Here is a 25,969-nt window from a genome sequence, read left to right on the forward strand (position 1 = left end):
ATCTCCAACTCATAGCGGCCTCCTGTAAATCTAGTAGAGTATCACATCGTTGTGTGGCAACAATCTGGCGAATGTCAGTATTGAGCATGCTTAGATAACGTGTCATCTGGCTCTGCTCAGAAGCAAACTCTGGGTAGAACATCGCCCTCTTAGTGAACATTCGGGTGATCTCCGTCACACACTCTCCATCTTGTGTCAAACTAACAAAACTCCTATGCCAAACGTTCCCACTCGACCCGTGGAATGTAATGGGCGCGGAACATATCCATGAACTGCTCCCAAGTAATAACAACTCTCTGATCATCAGTGTACTACCCTGTCGTCAACCTCCAGCAATCCTTGGCCCCGAGCCTCAGCATGTTCAGGGCGCATCTGACCTTTTGGTCAGTAGGACATGAACACGTAAAGAAACAGCCCTCCACATCAGATAACCACCTCATGGCTCGAATCGGATCCTGGGTACCATCAAATGTCGGAGGGCTTCGTGTTATCAAAGTCCCGGTACTGGAAGCCCTGACTGCCTCCACCTCCTCCTGCCGCTGTTTCAACCGATGCGGCTGCAGTGACAGCCATCTCTGCAAGGGTTGTGTAATGCTCGTCGAAGTAGTCGGCCATGGCGGACTTAATAGACACAAACATCTCCAGTATTTGTGCCCGGAACATAGCAACAGCCTTATATTGCAGGATCTCTTGAATCCTGGCATCTAGCTCCTCTGTACTCATCTGCACCACAGTCTCGGGTGCTGCTGGCCCCTCCTGGCCTCCATCTCTGATCCTTATCCTGACCCGGATCTAGTCACAAAGCGTCTCATAACCACCATTCTGAAAACATACCAAGAAGATATCAGATAATCTGCATAATAACAGAAGGCCAACATCCAACTGAACCCTAGGGGTTGTGACTTCTTTGCTATGCGTATGGGTCATGTGCTTTCAGTAGTACGGGTCTATACTACCTTCCACACCTACCCATATTTGTCTCAAGTATCACCACAAAACCCTAACTATTTACATAAAATGACATGTGCTCAATCCTCACTCCTAGAGGAATGCTAAACTATCTCATAATTGGCCTCCCGGCCTCTCACAACCCACTCATCCATGAAACTTCCACCAGCCTTGCAGCACTAGTACATGCTAGCCATACATAACGTTGGACCCTATAGACTTTCGAATATATGATTCTACCCTAAGCCCCTAATCAAACAAGAACAAAACATAAGGCCAAACCAAACTTTCTCAGGCTATAAGATCTTAATTATGTATAACTGTGATGCATACACTAAGCAACTACAGTAATGATGTCAATTTCACATAAATGAAATCCTAGGCTAGCAGGCATCATGTAATAAGGCAATTCTATCATGCAATTCCTGAAGAACCCTAGCCTATTACTAACATGTTGTTCTAACATATCATAACATCGAATAACTGTATGGTATTTTGGGGCTTACTTACTGGCTCCGGCTGATCGTACACCCTGCATCCTCCTTTGATATTTTGAAAACCTTTTTGAAAAATCATTTTGAAAATCCTTTCCTTGGTTTGAGACTCTATTCACACAAATGTTCCTCCAATTCACTCAAACCAAGGCTCTGATACCAACTTGTAACACCCATAAAAATCATGCCAAATTTGAACTTTTAAAAACATTTCAAAATCATCAAAACATTACAAACTTGTTTTCAAAATGTATAATATCATAGTTTTCCCAGAAACATAAACAAAATATGAGGAGATGTACGATCATGCCTTCACCTTGTCGCGATCCCCTGATGTACCTAAAACAATAAACTGAAACTGTAAGCCCGAGGCTTAGTGACTTCCCCCAAAATACCGATACACTGCATAAAACACATATATAAGCAATAACATGTATTGGGTCTATAGCTTTACAGAGTGCATTACCCCCTAGGCCCACAATGTGAATCTGGATTGCCTTACGGGCCCACAGCTCACATCTGGCTTGCCATCGAGCCCACAGGACGAGTCTCCATCAGGTCGTAACTAGAATGATCTTTAGCTCACAGTACGAGTCTCCCTTAGCTCGTATCTGGAATACTCCCGGGTTGGTTGGTTATAGCACAGAGCAGTATCACCTCAACCCATCCCACATAACATATCAACATATAACACAACCGCTGAGCATGCAGATAATCATATCACAACATAGGTAGTCCTACAAATCTACCTAAGTGGCATAACCACTATCCTGAAACACTAACTCATACTCAACATACTAACTCTGCTAGGATAACATATCCAATGGGCCGGCCTTGGTGCCTTAGATCCCTTAGTATAGTAAGGTAACAAACCTCATAAGTAGTGTCGAAGTACTGTAAATCTCTGACTACTGTCTCACCAGAAATACCAAACTATTACATAAAAATATTAAGTTAATACCCAAAATAAACTTCTTGACTAAGTGTCCACACAACTCATTAAGTCCATTCTCTCTATTGGGCCAAAGCCCAATACCAATTCCTTAACTTGAAAGTCCTTATATAAAGTCCACTATTGGCCCAATTTACTAAATTGGGCCCAACTTCCTAATTCGGCCTAACCCTATGATCCATTATCCCAACTTGGCCCAAAATATCTTATTCATAAAGTCTAGCAAAGGCCCAAATCCAATTATTCTATAAACAACCCAAAACCCGAAGCCCATTTGTCAAAGGCTCAACAGAGGACGTACGCGGGGGCGTACTCCTCTGGTAAGCGAAGCATACTTGTCCGAATGTTGACCACCATTGGGTGGTTGACCCAGTATGCTGGGCGTACACGACGTTTTGCCAAAACCTATTAAGTGCTTAATGGCTTAAGAACTTAAGCCTAAACTTCAGATCCAGTGACCTAACATGCCTTGGATCCATAAAGTCGTGAACTTTATCATTTTGGACATCTAGAAAGCTCTTAATACTTGGTCTTAATCTGGTAAGACCTTCTTATTCTATGCATAGGACACATTCTACTAATTGGACCTCATATTTATCACTCAAAGTCCTTTCAAGAGTCTGGAAGGACATTCCTTTTCGTCCAAATCACATCACACACCATCTTATGGCTTTTTGGGACAAGAAATGGTTCTCTTAAAGCAAAATGGCAAGATCTATACATATATGCATAAATTTAGGATCTTTTTACCTCCTGGAGCTTCTTGGGCAAAAGTTAACTTCAGATCAACAACCTTGATCTTCTTCTCCAACTCTTGGATGCAATAACCTCTTCTTCAAGCACTCAAGAAACACTTAAAAAACTCAAAAACACAAAGTAAAGGCTAGAGTTTAGGGAGAACGATTCTAAGCAATGGAGGCTGAGGTAAGGAGAGGTTAGGTGCTCATAATGTTGCTTATATTGCCCCCACACCCTAAATATTAGGGTTTCCTCCTGACATTAGTACGCCCAATGTATACAAGTGTATGCTCAGCGTACTAAGGTGGACCTTAGTACGCTTAGCGTACTCATATGTACGCGCGGTGTACTCCTTCTTGGCCCAAAGTAGCAACTTTGGCCCTTCACTTCCAACCCTAAGGGATATAAATGATAAAGTAATGATAGAAGAGAGTTCGGAAATACCTGCAAAATGTCAGGATGTTACATAAAACATAAAAGGGACTGAGATCTAATACTTCTTACTTCTGGAGTTTCCTAAAATCACAAAAGAACCCATGGGACCAAAATAAACTCACAAACAAGCCCTAAACCCTGATAAACAAAAGAATCATTAAGGTAAGGACTTTTTACCTTCAAAAGCATCCTAAGTTGATGTAGACTTTGGATCTAGTAGCTCAACCTCAACAAATGCTTGACCACGAAGTTCTTCTGTAACAACCATAAAATTCCAACCAATTTAAATTTTTCAAAAATAACCTGATTTCAGGATATTATTACAAAAAGGTTTTCAATAAAATTATTTCAAAGTCTTCCCAGAATCACATCACAAAACATAATCATGAGGAGCGGTACGATCACGCCTTTGCCTTGCCACGGTCTCCTGAAGAACCTGAAAAAACATTAAACCACAACTGTAAGCCCGAAAGCTTAGTGAGATATCCCCAAAATACCAACCACATATACTATACACGCATAACATGCCATAACATAACAGAACACAGAACAACCATGCACTTCGGGTCTACTATGTGACTGGTCCGCCGCACCGGCCTTCAGTCCACCTGGTCCACCCTCCGAGTCTGACCACATACATCGAGTCTACAGTGTGATTGGTCTGCCCGCACCGGGCCTTCAATCCACCTGGTCCGCTCTCTGAGTCTACAGTATGACTGGTCCGCCCGCACTGGGCCTTCAGTCGGCCTGGTCCACTCTTCGAGCCTCGACACGTCTGGTCCGCCCTCTTGGGGCCTACAGCCTATCCGGACCGCTCGCTGGGCCTTCGGGATAACCGGTCCGCCCTGGGTATGTTGGCCTACAGCACAAAGCAGGTCCCGCCTCAACCTAACCCCAGTCCAACAACCATGTGCACATAAACATTCAATCATATAACATATCACATCCAATCAAACCGATCTAACAGATCACATAGCATAACATCATCCTAACCAGGATACCGACCTAACCGGTCACTAGCATAGCATCATCCTATATACCAGGATTCCGACCTTAACCAGGTCTCTATCATATACCATCCTAACTACTAGGATGCAACATAGCAAAGCAATAACATAACAACGATACCCGGATCACCATCCGATAAAGGGACGGCCTTGGTGCCGTAGACCATGCTGATATAGTGAGGATAACTCACCTTGCAACTGCCGACTGAACAGATAACCCAAGTTGCTCCGACCACTGATACGATCTCCACCACTGGCCAACACCAAAACACTGAACTCAAAACAAAAGCCAACAATTACCAAAATGCCCCTGGAAATCAACTGGTCAACCCTTGGTCAAAGTCAAAGTCAAAGTCAACCCCTGACTGACTCTACTCGCCGAGTCAACCCGATGACTCGCTGACTCCCCATGCACAAAACTTCCTCAATCCGCGACTCAACTCGTCGAGTCACCCTGAGACTCGCCGAGTCCAACAACTCTGAGTCCTTTCACACTCGACTCACCAAGTCATCCCTTGACTCACCGATTCACAGCTCAACCAGAAGAAAGGTTAGGACCTCATGACCAGACTCGCCGTGTCCAAGGCGATCTGCAACCAACTCGCCGAGTTGTTCTTCCAACTCGCCGAGTTCCTGCTCATCTTCAACCAACTCGCCGAGTTTTTCTTCCAACTCGTTGAGTTTCAGTCTATCTTCAAGCAACTCGCCGAGTACACCCTTGTGACTCGCCGAGTACCCCTAGATCTGAAACCATACAGAGGCTTTCCAAGCTATGCAGAAGCTCTAAACCATAGATCTACCCTTCTACAAGCCATCCATCACGTAAAGTGGCAAACTTTACGTGGATCCAAGGAAATCTAGGCATTTTACACTCTAGGGCTAGGGTTTGGGACAAAAGAACTTCACCAACAACTCTTGAGCATGGACTTTATGGCTTTCTGGATCATTAACAACCTAGATCTGAGGTAGCAATCTCAGATCTTACACCAAACTTGAGATGGACCTCATTTATGCCCCAAAATCCCCCACAAAAGATAGATCTAGATGCACAAAGGCTCAAACAGAAGAGTATTACCTCAAATTAAGGCTCCCACTGATGAATGAACCAATTCTCTGCAAAACCCCTTGCTCCACTCTTCTTGCTCTTCAATTTCCTTCCAAGATTACCTCCTCCAAGGCTCTAATCTCTCACCAAGGAAGGCTTACACGAATTTAGGGTTTTTGGAACTCAAAGGGAAGGTAAAGAGGCTGGGGAAGAAGTGTTATGTTCTTTATATAGGGCTCAACCTCCGAAATTAGGGTTTTCTCTACTCAGCACCAACTCGCCGAGTCCACCCATGCTACTCGCCGAGTTGGTCACTTAACACGCGACTAGAGTCGCGACCCTACTCGCCGAGTCCACTCGTGGACTCGCCGAGTTGCCCTCTCACACTTACACTTTTAGCCCTTCAACTCTACTCTTGATATTCCGGGATGTTACATATTCTTCTTGAAAACACACCAAAATGCCATCAAAGTCACTTCCAAGCTCAAGAATCAATCAATACGGTAACCTAGGGTTTAATGGGTCGTGAATAGTAGTGGAGGGTGATAAGGGTGAGTGTCCAAATGCCATAATGATACTTAATTAGAGCTAATTCCCTAAAAATTAGGGTTTAGTCTTTGGTCGTTATGTGACCTGGCTTCAACCGGATTAGCACTACTGAATCAGGTTCTTCGTTTTCTCTGCAAGATCACAAGAAAGAGAGGCCGTTAGCTATTTCCTGGGAGGATGCTCCCAGAAGAACGCCCCGACGGTCAAGTTAGAAGGTATTTAGGTTTGGGTGTCTACTTTTTAGAGAGAAGAGCTTACCTTGTGAGTCCGAGGGTGCATCCTTTTATACCTAGCGCTCTTGCCAAGTCCGTACTGGACAATATCGCTTTTTGGGGAGACAATATAATATGCGTTGATTGGAAGGTCGTGCGTCCTTAACCATCAGGGCGCTCTCATTGGCTCTGGCGGTAATGGCTTGACCACACTGTTTGTCCCCTGATTGTCTTTTTTTTTTGGATCTGGGAGAGTTCTTTGGTGGGCGCGAGCCACTCGCCTGGGCATTCTGTCCCTAAGGGCGCTAGGGGGCGCTGAGACTGCTGGGCTTAGCCCGACTGGAATGCTCGGCGCCTCGGCTAGATGTTATTTTGCCGTGCTGCCATAGACACGTCATCAAGTCCCCCAGTCTAGTAGCCATAGCGTTGCAACGCTAGTTACGGCGTTTCGGGGTTAATTAGTTTACATGTGTTAGTTTTTCTTTACCCATCGTACCGCCCTTAATGGCGATGTGACTACGCATGATGGCTGGTAGTTACGTCATCGTGTCAGACATTTTAAATGCCCCTCCCTTTCCGTTGCTTTATAAAGACGCTTATAGGGCTTCGTTTTTCATTCACTCTTTCTTCATCCTTCTTCATCTTCCTTTCTCTGTGTTTTTCTCCTTTCTCCTCCACTATGGCGATTCTTCCCAGTATCCTTCCCTCCGCCGTTGAATACCGCCAACTTGAAAAATCATATGGTTTATCTTCTATGGAGGGTGTGGAGTTTCCTTCTCCAGGTTCTAGCATCTCCTCCCCCTTCTGGAAGACTTGGGGTTTATTTGAAAAACCTAGACGTTGGTATCTGTTTCCCGTTGATGGATTTTCAGGAAGAAGTTCTCCAGAAGGATGGCTGCAGCTTGCAGATGCTGACCCCGAATGTTGTTAACAAAGTGGTAGCATTCGAGATGATCTGTAGGGCCAATGGCTATCTTCCTGAATATTTTGTGTTTAAGCGTCACCGGAGACAAGTGCACCTTTTCGGTCCGGCGAGGAGGACATGCTCTATTTCCCGACGGACGAACCCCCAAGAAGTGGCAGGACAAGTGGCTATGGGTGAATCAGGAAACTGGTTGGGAGTGGTCGATATCGTGCAAATACCTTTGCTGATACTATCCCCAAGATTTTCCCCCACAATCAGGGCATTGCTGATTACCTAAAGAGTGTCCAAGTAACTCATGAGGACTACTCTGAGGCCCTCCTCTCTGGTGTAGGGATGAGTCCCTCTTGGAGGCGCCATGGAAAAACGGCGGTGTTCTTTTGCAACGTTGATGGTAAGTGCTCTGCTTGGCTTTCTCTTTTCCGCTTTTCCTTCTCTCTCTCTTTTTTTTAAGTGACTGATACTTCACGTTCTGGCTTTGCTAGGTGTTGAATCCTCTTTCTCTATGGATTAGGTTCTGCGGAAACGCTACCGGGGTAAGCTGGAGTGCCGCGAGGTGGATCTAGTTGACTAGCTTCCTTCGCCTTGACGGGTGGTCCAACTTGCTCTGACTGCTGCCCTTTCTACTTCTCCTACAGGTGAGCCAGCGTGGGAGACAAATCCTCTCCACGGTCGCCCTATTTCTATTGTCATGCCTCTAGGTGGTACCCTATCCTCTTCTATGGAGAATAGATATGATAGCAAAGAGGGTATCATCACTGATGTTCGGCGTATGGAGGCGAAGAGGAAAGTTATTTTGGCTATGGGTGAACTAGTTTCTGGCGCACCTATTGTCGCCAAAAGAATTCAGACCAGGCGTAGCTTTTCCCGCGTGTTGAATTCTATGGCTTCCATGCCAACTGGCGTGGTTATCCCTGATGACGACGTGCAACAGTCTGAAGGGATCCATGGGGCGCGTGATCAACCTGCTGTTTTATCTATCTCACCCATACCTGTTCTAAGTGTTCCGTTTCTTCCTTCGAAGATTTCTCTTGTCAAGGACTCTAGCGATCCCAGCCAGGCGTCACTCCCTCTGGACTATGTTACTGGGGAAAGTTCCGCCACGTCCCCTGTCTTTGCCCCTTCTTGGAATCTTCACAATGATTCTCGGTTATCCATTCGTGCCAATGCTTTGGAGTTCTTTTGCCATGCTTTTCCTCCTGCTGCAGTTAGTGACATGGAGGCCATGGGTAACCCTGCTCTTGCCCACAACATGGATTACGCCGCCGTGCAAGCTATGTTTTACCTTGTTGCCGGCTCCCGACGCACCCATTCCATTAGAGAAATGGAGGCTACTCATGCCACATGCGAGTCGCGTGTGGTAGGGCTGGAGCGTCGCATTGGCGAGCTTGGTGAAGACCTCCAACTTTCTGAACAAAAGTGTCAGCTCCTTGTATCTGAGATGGCTATCCTTGATGATGCTAGAGCCGCTTTAGAGGCCAAGGTTGACTCCCTTACTCAAGTGAATGAAGACTTGATGATTTAAGTTGAGAGTGTTGAGCGCGATGCTGCTGGTTGTGACAAATTAATCTCTTCTTTGCAAGCAGATGTGGGTGCCTCTTGCTGGGATTTGGATTGGTTCGTATGTGTGGGTGTCGTTCGTATTGTCGACAAGCTGATTAAGCATCCGGATTTCACGAATGCTATAAGTCTCATTCGGCATGCTGCTTTTGTGGGTGGGATTGAATCTGTTTAGAAAGTGACTGCAGGGGCTGGGTCTGATGACGTTGGTGCTTGTCTTTCCTCCAGTGGTCCGGTGGTTAGCGTGAATGATGCTCTGTTATCGTTTGCGAGTATGGATCACGCATATTTATTGGGTTTCGGAGATTTGGATATTGGGGGCCTCCGGGAGTTGTGTTCTTTCTCTGGTTTAGAAGGTACCCCAGACGGTAAGGTGATTCAAGGGGATGAGACTATGCATGTGATCGAGGGTGACGCTGGCCAGGATAGACAAGATGTTGAGGATTATGGTGATCGCGACATTGGAGTGGGTGACGAGGGTATGGTGGTGGGAATGGTTGTTGGCGATGGACATAGTGGTGATGAAAACAAAGATGCTCCAGCATCGTGTGCTACCCCTCCTGGGGCGTGAAAATATTCTCTATGGTTGTTCTAGTTTCCTTTTGTTGTTTTTGCCCTCTTTTATGTTGTCTATATAGCTTTAGGAATGTAATGTATGGGCTTTGCTAAAAATTTATCTTTTGATTGTATGTAAAAACGTTTGGTGTGTTGGGTGTCCAGCTGCATGCTCTAAGCATTGCTTTCTTCTAACAGTATTTTGATGCACTAAGCATTTTGTTTTGCCCACATTAGTATCGACACACTAAGTGTCAAGGCTGGGTTCTCTAAGCAACCGACAATAAAATTTAACGCGTTAAGTGTTTAAACATTATATAAGATTTAATACACTAAGTATTAAAATTTGGTATATCAACCATTTGATTACATTGACCGTGGGCTCCAATACACTAAGTATGAGAATCATGTCACTAAGCATGAAATCGAGTACACTAAGTACTTAAAAATGTGGTATACTAAGTATGACACTGGGCAACTGGGGTTGTTTGCCACTTCGTCTTTAAAAGAAAACTTTCTTCAAGTTTCTAGTGTTCCATGTTCTTGGTATCCGCCTTCCTTCCACTGTTTCCAACACATATGTGCCATTCCTATTTGCTTCTATCATCTTATATGGGCCCTCCCATACTAGGCCCAACTTACCTTAAGGTTGGGTTCGACTTGCCTCATTCCTTCTTAGCACATACTCGCCTACTCTGAACGCTTTCTCCTTTACCCTCTGATTGGAATATCTTTCTATTACACGCTTGTATGCAGTTTCGCGTATCTCTGAGTTCTCGTCCCTCTCTTTGAGGACATCCAGATTCAACCTTAGGTCTTGGGCATTTCTTTCTTCATCCGTGTTAACGACTCTTAGCGTGCCAACCGTTATTTCCATGGGGAGTACAGCCTTGGTCCCATATGTTAGGCTAAACGGGGTCTCCCGTGTGCTTGTTCGTGGAGTGGTTTTGTATGACCACAACACTGCTGGTATCTCCTCTTCTCAATTCCCCTTTGCTTTACCCAACCGTTTCTTGATCCCATCACAATGGTTCGAGTAGACACTTCTGTTTTCCCATTAGCCTGTGGCTGCGCCATTGATGTGAACCGGTGATTTATCCCTTTACTGGCGCACCATTCTCTGAAAGGATTTTCAGCAAATTGTAGGCCATTGTCACTGACGAGCACCTTAGGCGTTCCAAACCTTGTCATGATATTCTTCCATACAAACTTTATCATGTGTCTTCCTGATATGCACGCTAGAGGTTCTGCTTCAATCCATTTTGTGAAGTAGTCTATTGCCACCACTATGTAGTTCAGCTTTCCAGGTGCTTCCGGGAATGGGCCTACAATGTCTATGTGTTGGGTAGTATAGGATTTATTTTGTATTGCGTCATTGGGCTCGGTTAATAGTCCATGTTTTGCACTCCGGTTTGGGCCTGTCCAACCGTGAGCATGTAGGGTTTACTATATAATAATGTGCTTGCATGCATGTTAAAAAAATGATCTAGAAGACGATAGCGATTACGATAGTTCACAGTTTATTTTCTTTATCGTTCTTGTAAACTCTTTAATCCTCTACAATTGTAGTTCTTTATCGAGCTCTTCTGAGGATTGATTATTAATCATTCGACATCGTTTGATCCATTATTGTGTTCTTGCTGTTTACTTGTTTATTTCTTTACCTGTTTCTTAGATCTAATCGATCTTCAAGTTAGTTTTTAACTTATCAATTGGTATCAGAGCAGGAGGCTATGTAATTGATACACTTCTTTTCTGTGAAAAAGGTTTCGATTAGGGTTATTCCATAATTACTGATATTTATTGAGCCGTCATCTCATTATTGACGTATCTCGATATTTATTGTTTTGCCCTAATTTGATTTATTACAAGTCTGATCTTTGAACAGGTTATTCGACCATTATGGACGAGTCGCAATCGAATCCCATCAATATTTCGAACAACATTGGATCAACAACGAAGATTCCCATCCTGTACACCCATGATTATGAAGTCTGGGCGCATCACTTTGAAGATTACGTTATAGGATCTGAAGATAATGGATACCTCATCTGGGAAGCAATCATTAATGGACCGTTTTCTCATTCTGCAACTTCAAGGATTATTAAAACTCAAAAGGAGTATAATGATCTTCTGAAAGATGTTAAAGATATTGCGCAAGATGAAAAAGATAAATTTCAGTGCAATATCAAGGCATTAAGATTGATCAGATTCGCCCTTCAGTCCGATACTTTTAGGCTGGTAAGTTCATGCACGACGGCAAAAGAAATATGGGACAGGTTACGTGAACTGTACTCTACAGACGAAGATCTAGAACACTCCATTCAAACCTTACTCTTCTCTGAGTTTGGTGAATTCAAGCAAGGAGCCGAAGAAACTATGACCCAAACGTTCGATCGCTTCAATCATCTTCTGAGCAAGATGATCAAACATGACATCGAAAGGAAGCTTATTGAGCAAAAGGTTACATTTTTGAACGGGCTCAGATCCGAGTGGAGAGCAGTTGTGTCCACAATTAAAGCGCACGAGCAATTTAAATCCTACTCCTTGGCGAAACTGGTGGGCATCTTGAAATCTCAGGAGAAGATCGTGTTGCAGGAGAAGAATGTGGTTTCAAGTCTAGGTTCGTTAGCCCTCTTGTCCAAAAGTAAAGCTGTGATGGAGGACGAAGACCTCAACTTGGAGGATTATGACCTCACGTCTGAGGATTATGCTATGATGGTGTCTAACCCCAAGAGGTTCATCAAAAGGAGATTCCCCACCAACAAAAATCGAAATTGGCAGGGAAGTTACAGCTCTGAAAAGGTTAAAGATGAACCGAAGGCTGAAGAATCAAAGAAGGAACCGAAGGCTGAGGATGATTCTGGAGTAAGCTGCTACTATTGTGGTGGAAAGAACCACTATGCAAAGGATTGTGTCCTCAAAAAGATGGCTGAAAAGGATGAAGAAGCTTTGTTGCAGAAAAAGTTGGATGAAATTAGGAAGAAGAAATCTACCGCTAATCCCTCTATGAATGCTCTAATTGTGCACGGTTCGGTAGCTGATGACGAGTTCGGTGGCGTGGAGGTTTGGTCAACCGACTCTGAAGATGATGAAGTGAGGAAGCCTTCTCATGGAAAGGCTTATGTGGCTAAAGAAGAAAGCAGTGGAGGAAGATGCTTGATGGTGTCTGACATATCTCAGATGAGGGGATATAACACGGATGGTGGGAGTAATGAACCGAAGGAGCAATAGGACATGTGCTTTACAGCTAAGCCGCTTAGCATGCAGTTCAACGAACTTGACGAACTGATCAAGAAGGTACAATCCATCTTTGTCTCATTTAAAGTCCCACAAAGCTCATATGAAAAAGAACTAAAAAATGTTAATTCAAGAATCTCTCATCTAGATAGTAGTTTAACTCAAACTCGAGTCACCAATTCTAACCTAACTGACCAATTAAGCAGGGTGTCTTCGAAAATTGAGGAACGGCGCATGTGGATCGAACTAAAGGAGTCGGAATTAATCAAAACAAAAGATGAAAACATTTATTTAAAAAGAGACAATTTAAAGTTGTTGAAACAGCGAAATGCTTTTTGTTTGATTGCCAAACGTCTTTACACTAATATTACTCAGCTTCATTTGGATTGTGAAATAGGACAAAAGATTCATCGCATGATTTTACCCTTCCTTGAGTTTAAGGAGGATGAAATTGATGCAGAAGCGTATAATTGTGAGAGTGTTATTTCATCTGAGGAAGTTAATCCGACCTATATGTATGGACTGGACAAAATAGAATCTTTCATAAAATCCAAGGACCATAAGGACATGTTTAAAAACCTTTTGGATGAAAATGATAGACTGAAACTGAGAACCGAAACCATACAAAAATTTGACTCTTTAAACGCCAACTTGAGCTCAAAAAATAAAATTGATGTTGAAAATGCATCTGAGCTTAATGAAGACGACAATATGAGTGAAATTTCTGTAGAGGACACGGTTGACTGTTCAGAATTTGTAAAAAGCGAACCTGAAAACCACAAGAATCTAATTTCAGAAAATTCAGTGGAGTTCGCTCGTTTGTCCCAACAAAAGTCCCCGATTCTTGCAGAGAAGACCGTAGTATATCAAAAGGTTAGAACCACTCCAAATCAGGTATACAAGGTCACAGGCGTAACCGAACATCAGACTGCCGAACTCACAGCTATTGTAAACGAAGACAATGCTGATGGCTGCGATGAGTTCTTCTGGTCAGTTCCCATTGACAATGCTGATGAAATAGTTGGTTTGTCTGAAAGAACCTCATGGAAAAGCAAAGGGATATACGTACCAGAACCCTTGAATAAACCTGATAACTTCGATGTGCCAAGCACAAGCGGTACGAAAGACATTTCTCAAGAAAAAGGAATTCCAGCAAAAGAAGTCACATCTTCAACTGAAACTTCCTCAGTTCAGAGTGAACCAGCCATAGAAAAACCGAAACCGAAAGCTAACATCCATCATCAACCGAAGCAGATGAGAGATCAAAAACGTCAAAGGAATCAGAGATACAGGAAGAACCTCTCTGAAAGAAAACAGTTTTGGCAGTCTCAGAATGCTTATTTCTCACATCAAGACAAAAACTTAAAGTCAGAGAAAAATCCTGTTGAATCGCAAGAGAGCAACCACAACTGAAAGCAGAGGTTCGGTTCGGAGAAAAACGCCAACCGAAAGCAAAGGTTCGGTTCTGAAAATGATTTCAACCGAAAGCAGAAGTTCGGTTCAGAGAACTACAACAACCGAAAGCAAAGGTTCGGTTCTGAAATCAAAAGAGATCAAAACTCTAGGGTCGGTCCCACTAATGATCACCTAGAGTCTCCAGTCAAGAAGTCATCTCAATCTAAGCTCTCTCATTCTAACTCTTCTAATTCTTCAAACTCTTCTAATTATTCTTCACCTCGTTCTAAATCCCATTCTGTTCATTCTCAAAAACCTCAATCATCAGCAGAAAAAAGGGGAAAATAGAAGGTTTTAGCGTCTAAATCAGAGTCAAAACCAAAAGCATCAAATCCTAATAAAATTAAAGTTTTTACCATACAAAAGAAAGATGAAACAACACTAATAAAACGAACATACATTGTTGACATCTCTCTTACTATTCATGTTCCTGTGAAAGGCTCACGTGGACCCAAGAAACTTTGGGTTCCAAAATCTGCTTAATTTTTGCAGGTTCTCAGTGACGAGCAGTTTGACGAAGAATGGTACATTTATAGTGGCTGCTCGCGTCACATGATAGGAAGGAAGGAAGAGCTAAGGGAATACAGGTCTCTTTCAAATGGTGGAAACGTCAAGTTCGGGAACAACTCCTTCGGCACCATAAAAGGATATGGAATGATTAGTAACGGTGATTTCACGATAAGGAAGGTGGCATACGTGGAAGGACTGCAACACAACCTCATCAGTGTATCTCAGCTTGTTGGAGGTACCGGTCTCAAAGTCTCATTCGACGATGAGGGTTCTGAAATAATTGAGAAGAAGACGAAAAGAGTTATTCTCAAATCCGAACGTAAAGGTGAAATGTTTCCTCTAAACCTCAAACCCATCAAAGGAAACCCAGCTATCTGGTTGTTATCAAAAGCGCAATCTAATGAAAGATGGTTGTGGCACCGAAGGCTCTCTCATCTTAACTTTAAGGACATCAACAAACTTGTCACTGGAGGTCATGTTCGAGGTCTTCCTCTGCTCAAGTTCGATAGAGATCATTTGTGGGCTGCATGTGAAATGGGGAAGTAGAGTCGTCAAAATCATCCATCAATAATAAACGCTAAAGTTGTTGAACCACTTGAATTACTTCATATTGATTTATGTGGTCCTTCATCTATCGAAAGCATCGGTGGTAGAAAGTATATTCTTGTTATTGTTGATGACTTTTCGTGTTTTACATGGGTGTTCTTTCTGAAGCTTAAATCTGAAGCGACTCATAAGCTAAAGATGTTCATCAAGCAGATTGAAGTACAGCTGAAGAAGGTCATTCGCAATATCAGGAGCGACAATGGTCTGGAATTCAAAAATAGAGAATTCGAAGAATTCCTTGCAGAAAAGGGAATCAGTCACAACTTCTCAGCTCCCTACACACCTCAACAAAACGGGATTGTCGAAAGACGAAACCGATCTTTGTGTGAAGCAGCCCGGACCATGCTAAGTTTTGCTTCCTTACCTCTTTATTTTTGGGCTGATGCTATTTCTGCTGCTTGTTTTACACAGAACAGGTCATATGTCAACAAGCGATTCACGCTCACACCTTATGAGATTCTCAACAACAGGAAGCCCAATGTGAAGTTTTTCCATGTGTTCGGTTCACGGTGTTTTATCTTCAATTCCAAAGAACACCGCAACAAGTTCGATGTAAAAGCCGACGAAGGAATATTTCTGGGCTATTCTCTCACTTCTAAAGCGTATAGAGTATTAAACAAGCGTTCGAGGAAAATCGAAGAGACTTACTACGTCACTTTTGATGATAGCTATGTCAAAAAGCTAAAGGCCAATGAAGACATAACTGAGGAAATCTTTCCTCAAAGTGGCCAAGTCACAGTCTCGATCGCTAATCTATTCGAGAAGTTCATGGAGCTCTTTGATGAACCAAAGAAAGCCACTCTCTCAGAAGCAGGCACAGCAGACAACAAGGTAGATCATATGAAGCAAATCATCGAAGATGTTGCAAGATGAATGAATGAAGGAGGATCAACTTCTGATGAGCCTCCACCACACAATGCCTCAGTCGAGGGGGAGGATCAACCATCGTCAACTCAGCCAAGCTCACAAGTTGAGGGGGAGCCAAGCACACTAACCGAAAGTGCCTTACCATCCAAAGGTGCATCAACGCCCGAAAGCTCCACACCTCAAGAAACCTCTGAAGTTCAAAACATTCCTGAAAGCTCATCTATCGAGGGGGAGCATGCTGATATGTCTTACGACTATGAAAGCCAGTCCGAACCAGAAGAAATGATTAATGCTGAATTAGATCCAACCTTTGATCCAAATTACCCTCCTCTCACCAAATGGACCAGAGATCATCCTATCTCTCAAGTTGTTGGTGATATATCTGAAAAAGTTCTGACTCGATCACAACTCAAGGCAAAACAGACTTCCTTGTTTTCTAAAGTCGAATTTTGCATGTTTAACTCATTCGTCTCAAAAGTTGAACCAAAGACAGTTGACACTGCTCTTGATCACTCCGATTGGGTTCAAGCCATGCAAGATGAACTGAACGGATCCGAAAGGAACAAAGTCTGGTGTCTCATTCCAACTCCTCTAGATGCCTCGATTGTTGGTCTTAAATGGGTCTTTAGGAACAAAATGGACAAGGAAGGAAACGTAATTCGAAACAAAGCTCGTCTAGTCGTGAAAGGATACTGTCAGGAGGAAGGTATTGATTATGAAGAGACTTTCGCTCCTGTAGCTAGGCTGGAATCAGTAAGAATATTTCTAGCCTATGCTGCCCACAAAAACTTTGAGGTTTACCAAATGGACGTCAAGTGTGCATTCCTCAATGGTTAACTCGAAGAAACTGTGTATGTGGAGCAATCTCCTGGCTTCGTAAATGAAAGGTATCCTAATCATTGTTATATTTTGGATAAAGCCGTGTATGGACTGAAACAAGCTCCGAGAGCCTGGTATGAAACGCTGACTAAATTCTTAAAGATGTCCGAATTCAAACAAGGTTCGGTTGACCCAACCTTCTTTCGCAAGAAGGAAGGTAACCACCTTATGATCGTTCAAATTTATGTCGATGATATCATCTTTGGCTCAACGAATCCTAGCCTAACAGCTGAATTCAGAAAGCCGATGGAGACTAAATTTGAAATGAGCTCAATGTGTCCTATTAACTTTTTCCTTGGTTTAAATATTAGATAGGGACCCGAAGGCATCTTTATTAATCAGGAAGCTTACACGAAGACTCTCCTTGCAAAATTTGGCATGATGGGAGATTCCAAAGTTAAAGTTCCAATGGCATTCGGCACCAAGCTCACCCCATCCCTGGACAAACCGGCTGTTGATATTACGCATTGTCGACAAATGATAGGCTCACTGATGTATCTCACCGCTAGCAGGCCTGACATAATGTTTTCAGTTTGTTACTGTGCTAGATTTCAGGCAAACCCATGCGAACCTCACATGCTTGCAGTGAAGAACATTCTACGATATCTCAAGCGAACTACCTCTTTAGGTCTATGGTATCCATCAAATTTAGGCTTCTTCGTTCATGCTTACTCAGATGCAGACCTTGGAGGATGTGGATTAGACAGGAAAAGCACAACTGGAGGCTGCCAATTCCTTGACGAGAAGTTGGTTAGCTGGCAATCGAAGAAACAAATGTGTGTGTCTTTGTCTACAGCTGAAGCAGAATACATTGCAGCTGCATCCTGCACCTCTCAAGTGATTTGAATCCAGAGTCAACTCAGAGACTATGGACTCAATATGAAAAAGATCCCACTATATTGTGACTCTGAAAGTGCAATTAGGATCTGTCATAACCCAGTGCAACACTCAAAGACGAAGCACATAGCACTGAGGTATCACTTCATCAAAGATCATGTGGAAGATGGAAACGTTGAAGTACACTTTGTTAGAACCACTGATCAACTGGCTGATGTCTTTACCAAAGCTCTTCCTGAAGCCTTATTCAACAAAATACTACAAGGGCTAGGTATGATGGAATCAGAATCAGTACCACAAACTATCTCTCGATCTCAAACGTAAGAAGCGAAATAAACCGAACGTTCGGGTTCGGTTGAATCATCTGTACTCGCTCATCAATCCGAAGGTAGTTTTCTTGGTTGTAAATTTCTTGTACAAAATTGTTTATCTTATTGTCAAAAGTATTTCCTTTTTGAAAGTCTAAAATCCTTGGTTTTTCAAAATTTTCCAAAACAGAAACCAACCGAAGGCTCGGGTTCGGTTTTTCAAAATTTTCCAAAACCGAAACCAACCGAACGCTCGGGTTCGGTTTCTAAAATTTTTTTCAACCGAAACCAACCGAACGCTCGGGTTCGGTTTTTCAAAATTTTCCTGATGAGATTAAAACTTAATCTTGAAGATCGATTAGATCTTAAACAGGTAAATAAAGATTAAACAGCAAGAACACGAAAACAATAAACAACTCAAGAATGAATCAAACATGTCGAATGATTATAAAACAACCCTCAGAAGAGCTCGATCAAGAACATCAACTGTAGAGGGTTAAAAGGTTTACAGGAACGATGAAGAAAATCAAAGCTATCGTAATTCTCTATCTTGTATTCTAGATCGTCTACCTAATATGCATGCAAGCATATTGTTATATAGTAAACCTAACAGGATCACGGTTGGACAGGCCCAAACCGGAGTACAAAACTATTGGACTATTAGCCGAGCCCAATGACGCAATACTAAACGAATCTGCAACCCAACAATCTCCCCCTTTGCGTCAATTGGAGCGAGATCTTCACTTTTTACTTGAGCCAGCAGCAACGGCAGGTACCTTCTTCTTTACAGTCTGAAACAGACGAGAGATAAGAGCAAGTATCGTTTGTCTGAATCTGATGTACCATTGAATCATATCGTTGAAGTATTTGATATCATCCGCTGCATTCTCTTTACACCGATGGATGATCTCCAGCACATGCTCTAGACAAGCAGTGGTATAAAGATGTTTATCGGCTAAGGCAAAGAGACATTTCTGTCCTTCTGCTCTAGTGAACATGACCGAATTACGCCTCGGGTCAATCTTGCCCATCTTCATCTGGTTCAGATCACTGGCTGAGCCAACAGGAGATATCTTCGGTTTCTTCATGAAGACAGTGGCTACCTCCTGATCCATCAAGGCGACCTCCATGATATACAATACTAACATCCTTTTGAGATGGTCTATAATCGGACCATATTCAGCTTCATTCGTCAAGAGGATGTTATGCAGAACAATCCAGTCATGGGGGTTGAGGTTCGGTAGATCTGCTAAGGATATAAGATGTTCGGTTCTTGCAGACCCTCGAATCACCCTGAACCGAACGTTGATGAATCTCCCCTCATAATAAGGCTTCAATACCCGACCATTAACGATCTTCTGAGCACTCCATGTTTGGTACTGTGGTTGAGCAGCCTTCAGATAGAAATCGATTAACTCCCGATCAACCTCAGGATTAGGATGAGGGACTTCAAAAATGTTGGAGAAGGCATGGAAGATGAACACCTTTCGGGTCAAGGGCATATCAAACTGCGAATCGACAGAATTGTAGCAGTCGAAGGAGATCACCGGTTCGAGCCATAGGATGCTTGGAGTATCTATGGCCACCTTTATCATTCTCTCCCGAGTCCAAGCAGGGAAAAGAGTCTTCCTGCTCTCGAGGAGATCGTGGGCTTCTTTCTTCTTGCGTTCAGCTTCATCAGCTTCTCGCGCCACAAGAATGTTGTCATTATCAACATTGCGACTATTTTTGCGTTTCAGCAAGTCAGCAATAGTTTCTTTATCATCTTCATCTTCTTCCTCAGCTATTTTCTTCCCTTTATCCTTCACACCCGAACCCGAAGTTTGACCAGTCGGAGGAGGTTCGGTTGTGTGAGCAGCTTTTGAGGAAGGAGGTGGTTTCGATCCGGACTTCACTTCTCCCCCTTGTTTCGGAGTGGACACGAAACTAGGAAGCCCTTCAATTTTGCTAAGAAGATCCAGGGTAGGAGTAAGTTTTTCAGCAAGGGTTCGCCTCACCGAATGATTGAGAATCGGATCGTGTGCTTCCAGGATGTTGGATAGGGCAGAGTGTACATCCGAAACACATGTTTTGATAACCTCCCGTTCGGATCGAAGAGCTTCAATCTGTTGCTGAGAGTTTGAAAGCTGAGCGCTCTTGACCTGGAGGGCGGTGGTTTTACTAGCAAGAATGTCCATTAACGAGTTTTCGGCAGCGAGATCCTCTTGAAGTTTAGCGAGGCGCTCGTCAATGGAGGCACGAAGGGCCGAGTTGTCGTCGCTGATGGATTGGTGAAGGATAGCGAACGACTTCAACTCCGTGGAGACGAACGTGGCCAATTGTTGAATGATTGGTTCCAAAGTTGTCTTTGTTGCATCAGCGCTCTCCTGTAAGGACTTTAACAGGGAAGAGGCTTCAGAGAATAGTTTATCGACTTTTGCGGTCGCTGCCTCACATGCTTTTGTGGAGGCGTCTATTGTTGCAGTGGCAGAGGCGACGGAATCATGTTGAGCCCTGGAGAAGGCATCAACAATCTTCTGAAGAGCGGCTTCAGAGAGAGAGAGGACTGAGTGTTGGAGGATGAAGCAAGAAGCAAGTCAACCTTCTCATTTAGCTCCTTAAGATGCTTCTTTGTTACTGGAGCATCGTCCTCGTCGTCGCTTTGGACCTGAAACGGACTAAAGTAGACCGAATCGAAGGTCATATTTTCCCCTCCAAGAAAAGGGTTATCTCCATCAGAGGCATGATCTGTAGATGTTGGGGGTGGTGAAGCTGGGGGTGTGGTGGTATGTGTAGGTTCAGGTTGAGTGTTGGTGGGGGTAGTTTCAGGTGGAGGTTGAGTGTGGATAGGTTCGGTTGTATGCTGGGTTTCAGTTGTATGAGGAGGTTCGGTTACAGGTGGTGTTTCGGTTGCATCGGTATGAACCCCCGTATCAGATACGTTGGTTGTAATCTTTGCAGTTGTTGTAGTTGTATCTGTGAAAATGGGTGGTGGTATAGGGAAAGAGGTTTGAGGAATGGTGGTAGAGGGGTTTATGGTGGGAATGGAAGTAGGGATTGTTTGAGTAGGTGAAGGAATGGGTGAGACATGGATTTCCATGTCTGGGGTAGGTGATCGGGGTGGGGTGTTGCCTCTTGGAGGGGTTTTGCCTCTTTGAGAGCCGTCCGAATCCGAACTCTCACCGTCTGAGTCACTCGAAGAGGAAGCGATTACAAGCTTTCGCTTCGGTTGAGTCTTCCTCCTCTTCGGCTGCGGGGACTGCGTAGTTTTGGTTGGTTTCCTCTTCCTGCGAGAAGGACCTTTAGCCCCTTTGGTCACTTGCTTCCCTATATCGGTTGGTTTCGGTTTTGGAAAATTTTGAAAAACCGAACCTGAGCGTTCGGTTGGTTTCGGTTTAAGAAAATTTTGAAAAACCGAACCCGAACCTTCGGTAGGTTTTGGTTTTGAAAAATTTTAGAAACCCAAGGAATTTAGGCTTGCAATAAGAAAATACTTTTGACAGTAAGATAAACAACTTTGAACATGAAAAGTACAACCAAGAAAACTACCTTTGTGGTGATGAGCGAGTCAGATTATGTAACCGAACCTGAACGTTCGGTCAATTTCGCTTCTTACGTTTGTGGTTGAGAGGTAGTTTGAGGTACTGACTCTGATTCCATCATACCTAGCCCTTGTAAAATTCTGTTGAATGATGCTTCAGGAAGAGCTTTGGTAAAGACATTAGCCAGTTGATCAGTTGTTCGAACAAAGTGTACTTCAACGTTTCCATCTTCCACATGATCTTTGATGAAGTGATACCTCAGTGCTATGTGTTTGGTTTTGGAGTGTTGCACTGGGTTATGACAGATCCTAATTGCACTTTCAGAGTCACAATATAGTGGGATCTTCTTCATATTGAGTCCATAGTCTCGAAGTTGACTCTGGATCCAAATCACTTGAGAGGTGCAGGAGGCAGCGGCTATGTATTCAGCTTCGGCAGTAGACAACGACACGCACGTTTGTTTCTTTGATTGCCAGCTAACCAACTTCCCGTCAAGGAATTGACAGCCGCCAGTGGTGCTTTTTCTGTCGAGTCCACATCCTCCAAGGTCTGCATCTGAGTAGGCTTGAACGAAGAAGCCTGAGTTGGAAGGATACCATAGACCTAAGGAGGCCGTTCGCTTGAGATATCGTAAAATGTTCTTCACTGCAAGCATGTGAGGTTCGCGTGGGTTTGCCTGAAATCTAGCACAATAACACACAGGAAACATGATGTCAGGCCTGCTAGCAGTAAGATACATTAGTGAGCCTATCATTTGACGATAGAGCGTGATATCAACAGCCGGTTTGTCCAGGGATGGAGTTAGTTTGGTGCCGAATGCCATTGGGACTTTGATTTTGGAATCTCCCATCATGCCAAATTTTGCTAAGAGAGTCTTCGTGTAAGCTTCCTGATTGATAAAGATGCCTTCGGGTCCCTGTCTAATATTTAAGCCAAGGAAAAAGTTAATAGGACACATTGAGCTCATTTCAAATTTAGTCTCCATCAGTTTTCTGAATTCAGCTGTTAGGCTGGGATTCGTTGAACCAAAGATGATATCATCGACATAAATTTGAACGATCATAAGGTGGTTACCTTCCTTTTTGTGAAAGAAGGTTGGGTCAACCGAACCTTGTTTGAATTTAGACATCTTTAAGAATTTAGTTAGCGTTTCATACCAGGCTCTCGGGGCTTGTTTGAGTCCATACACAACTTTATCCAGAATGTAGCAATGATTAGGATACTTTTCGTTCACGAAACCAGGAGGTTACTCCACGTACATTGTTGCTTCGAGTTCTCCATTAAGAAATGCACATTTGACGTCCATTTGGAAAATTTCAAAGTTTTTGTGGGCAGCATAAGCAAGAAATATTCTTACAGATTCCAGCCTAGTTACAGGAGCGAAAGTCTCTTCATAATCAATCCCTTCCTCCTAACAATATCCTTTTACTACCAGACAAGCTTTGTTTTGTATAACGTTCCCTTCCTTGTCCATTTTATTCCTAAAGACCCATTTGAGACCAACAACCGAGGCATCTGGAGGAGTTGGAATGAGGCGCCAGACTTTGTTCCTCTCGAATTCGTTTAGTTCATCTTGCATCGCTTGAACCCAATCGGAGTGATCGATAGCAGTGTTAACTATCTTCGGTTCAACTTTTGATACGAATGAGTTAAACATGCAAAATTCAACTTTGGAAAATAAGGATGCTTGTTTTGCCTTGAGTTGTGATCGGGTCAGAACCTTTTCAGAGACATCCCCAACCACTTGAGAGATAGGATGATCTCTGGTCCATTTGGTGAGGGGAGGGTAGTTTGGATCAAAGGTTGGGTCCAGTTCAGCATTGATCATTTCTTCTGGCTCGGACTGGCTTTCGTAGTCGTATGACATATCAGCTTGCTCCCCCTCGATATGTGAGCTTTCAGGAATGCTTTGTGAAACTTGAGCTTCAGAGGTTTCTTGTGGTGCTGGGCTTTCAGGCGTTGATGCACCTTCGGATGGTGAAGCACTTTCGGTTGGAGAAGTACTTTCGGGAGCAGTTGGAGAGCTTGGCTCCCCCTCAACATGTGAGGTCGGCTGAGTTGATGAAGGTTTCTTGTGGTGCTTGGCTCCCCCTCGACTGAAGCATCGTTTGATGGAGGTTCGTCAGAATTCGATCCCCCTTCATTCATTCTCCTGGCAGCTTCTTCGACAATTTGCTTCATGTGGTCTACCTTGTTGTCTGCTGCGCCTGCTTCTGAGAGAGTACCTTTCTCTGGTTCGTCAAATAGCTCCATAAACTTCTCGAATAGATTAGCGATCGAGACTGTGACTTGGCCAGTTTGAGGAAAGATGTCCCCAGCAATGTCTTCATTGGCCTTTAGCTTTTTGACATAGCAATCATCGAAAGTCACGTAGTAAGTCTCTTCGATTTTCCTCGAACGCTTGTTTAATACTCTGTATGCTTTGGAAGTGAGAGAGTAGCCCAGAAAGATTCCCTCGTCGGCTTTGACATTGAACTTGTTGCGGTGTTCTTTAGAGTTAAAGATGAAACACCGTGAGCCGAACACGTGGAAAAATTTCACATTGGGCTTCCTATTGTTGAGAATCTCATAAGGTGTGAGCGTGAATCGCTTGTTGAGATAAGACCTGTTCTGTGTAAAACAAGCAGCAGAAATAGCATCAGCCCAAAAATAAAGAGGTAAGGAAGCGAAACTTAGCATGGTTCAGGCAGCTTCACACAAAGATCGGTTTCGTCTTTCAACAATTCCGTTCTGTTGAGGTGTGTAGGGAGCTGAGAAGTTGTGACTTATTCCCTTTTCTGCCAAGAATTATTCAAATTCTCTATTTTTGAATTCCAAACCATTGTCGCTCCTGATGTTGCGAACCACCTTCTTCAGCTGTACTTCAATCTACTTGATGAACACTTTCAGCTTATGAGTCGCTTCAGATTTAAGCTTTAGAAAGAACACCCATGTAAATCGCGAAAAGTCATCAACAATAACAAGAATATACTTGCTACCACCGATGCTTTCGATAGATGATGGACCACACAAATCAATATGAAGTAATTCGAGTGGTTCAACAACTTTAGTGTTAATTATAGATGGATGACTTTGACGACTCAGCTTCCCCATTTCGCATGCAGCACACAAATGATCTCTATCGAACTTGAGCAATGGAAGACCTCGAACATGACCTCCAGTGACAAGTTTGTTGATATCTTTAGAGTAGAGATGAGAGAGTCTTCGGTGCCACAACCAGCTTTCGTCAGATTGTGCTTTTGATAACAGGCATATAGCTGGGTTTCCTTTGATGGGTTTGAGGTTTAGAGGAAACATTTCACCCTTACGCTCCGATTTGAGAATAACTTTCTTTGTTTTCTTCTCAATAATTTCAGAACCCTCATCGTCGAATGAGACTTTGAGACTGGTGCCTCCAACAAGATGAGATACACTGATGAGGTTGTGTTGTAGTCCTTCCACGTATGCCACCTTCCTTATAGTGAAATCACCATTGGTAATCATTTCGTATCCCTTTATGGTGCCGAAGGAGTTGTTTCCAAACTTGACGTTGCCATCATTTGTAAGAGACCTGTATTCCCTGAGCTCTTCTTTCCTCCCTGTCATGTGACGCGAGCAGCCACTATCGATGTACCATTCTTCGTCAAACTACTCGTCACTTATAACCTGCAAAAATTAAGCAGATTTAGGAACCCAAAGTTTCTTGGGTCCACGTGAGCCTTTCACAGGTACAGGAATAGTAAGAGAGATGTCAACAAGATATGTTCGTTTTATTAGTGTTGTTTCATCTTTCTTTTTGATGGTAAAAACTTTGATTTTATTAGGATTAGGTGCGTTCGGTTTAGACTCTGGTTTGGATGCAGAAACCTTCTGTTTGCCTTTTTGTTCAGCTGACGAATGAGATTTTTGAGAATGAACAGAATGAACTTTAGAGCGAGATGGAGATGAATTGGAAGAATTAGAAGAATTAGATGAGTGAGATTGAGAGGGCTTAGATTGAGATGACTTCTTGGCTGGAGACTCTAGGTGGCCTTTTTGCTTTTGATCATTGGTGGGACTGACCTTAGAGTTTTGATCTCTTTTGATTTCAGAACCGAACCTTTGCTTTCGGTTGGTTTCGTTCTCTAAACCGAACCTTTGCTTTCGGTTGGAGTCATCCTCAGAACCGAACCTTTGCTTTCGGTTGGTATTCTTTTCTGAACCGAGCCTTGGCTTTCGGTTGTTGTGGCTCTCGTGCTTTTTAACAGGATTATTCTCAAACTTTAGATTCTTGTCTTGATGTGAGAAATATGCATTCTGGGATTGCCAGAATTGTTTCCTTTCAGAGAGATTCTTCCTGTATCTCTGGTT

The sequence above is a fragment of the Lactuca serriola genome, chromosome 7 (genome assembly GCF_051521515.1).
Source record: "Lactuca serriola cultivar US96UC23 chromosome 7, Lser_US96UC23_V15, whole genome shotgun sequence".
NCBI classification, from domain to species: domain Eukaryota; kingdom Viridiplantae; phylum Streptophyta; class Magnoliopsida; order Asterales; family Asteraceae; genus Lactuca; species Lactuca serriola.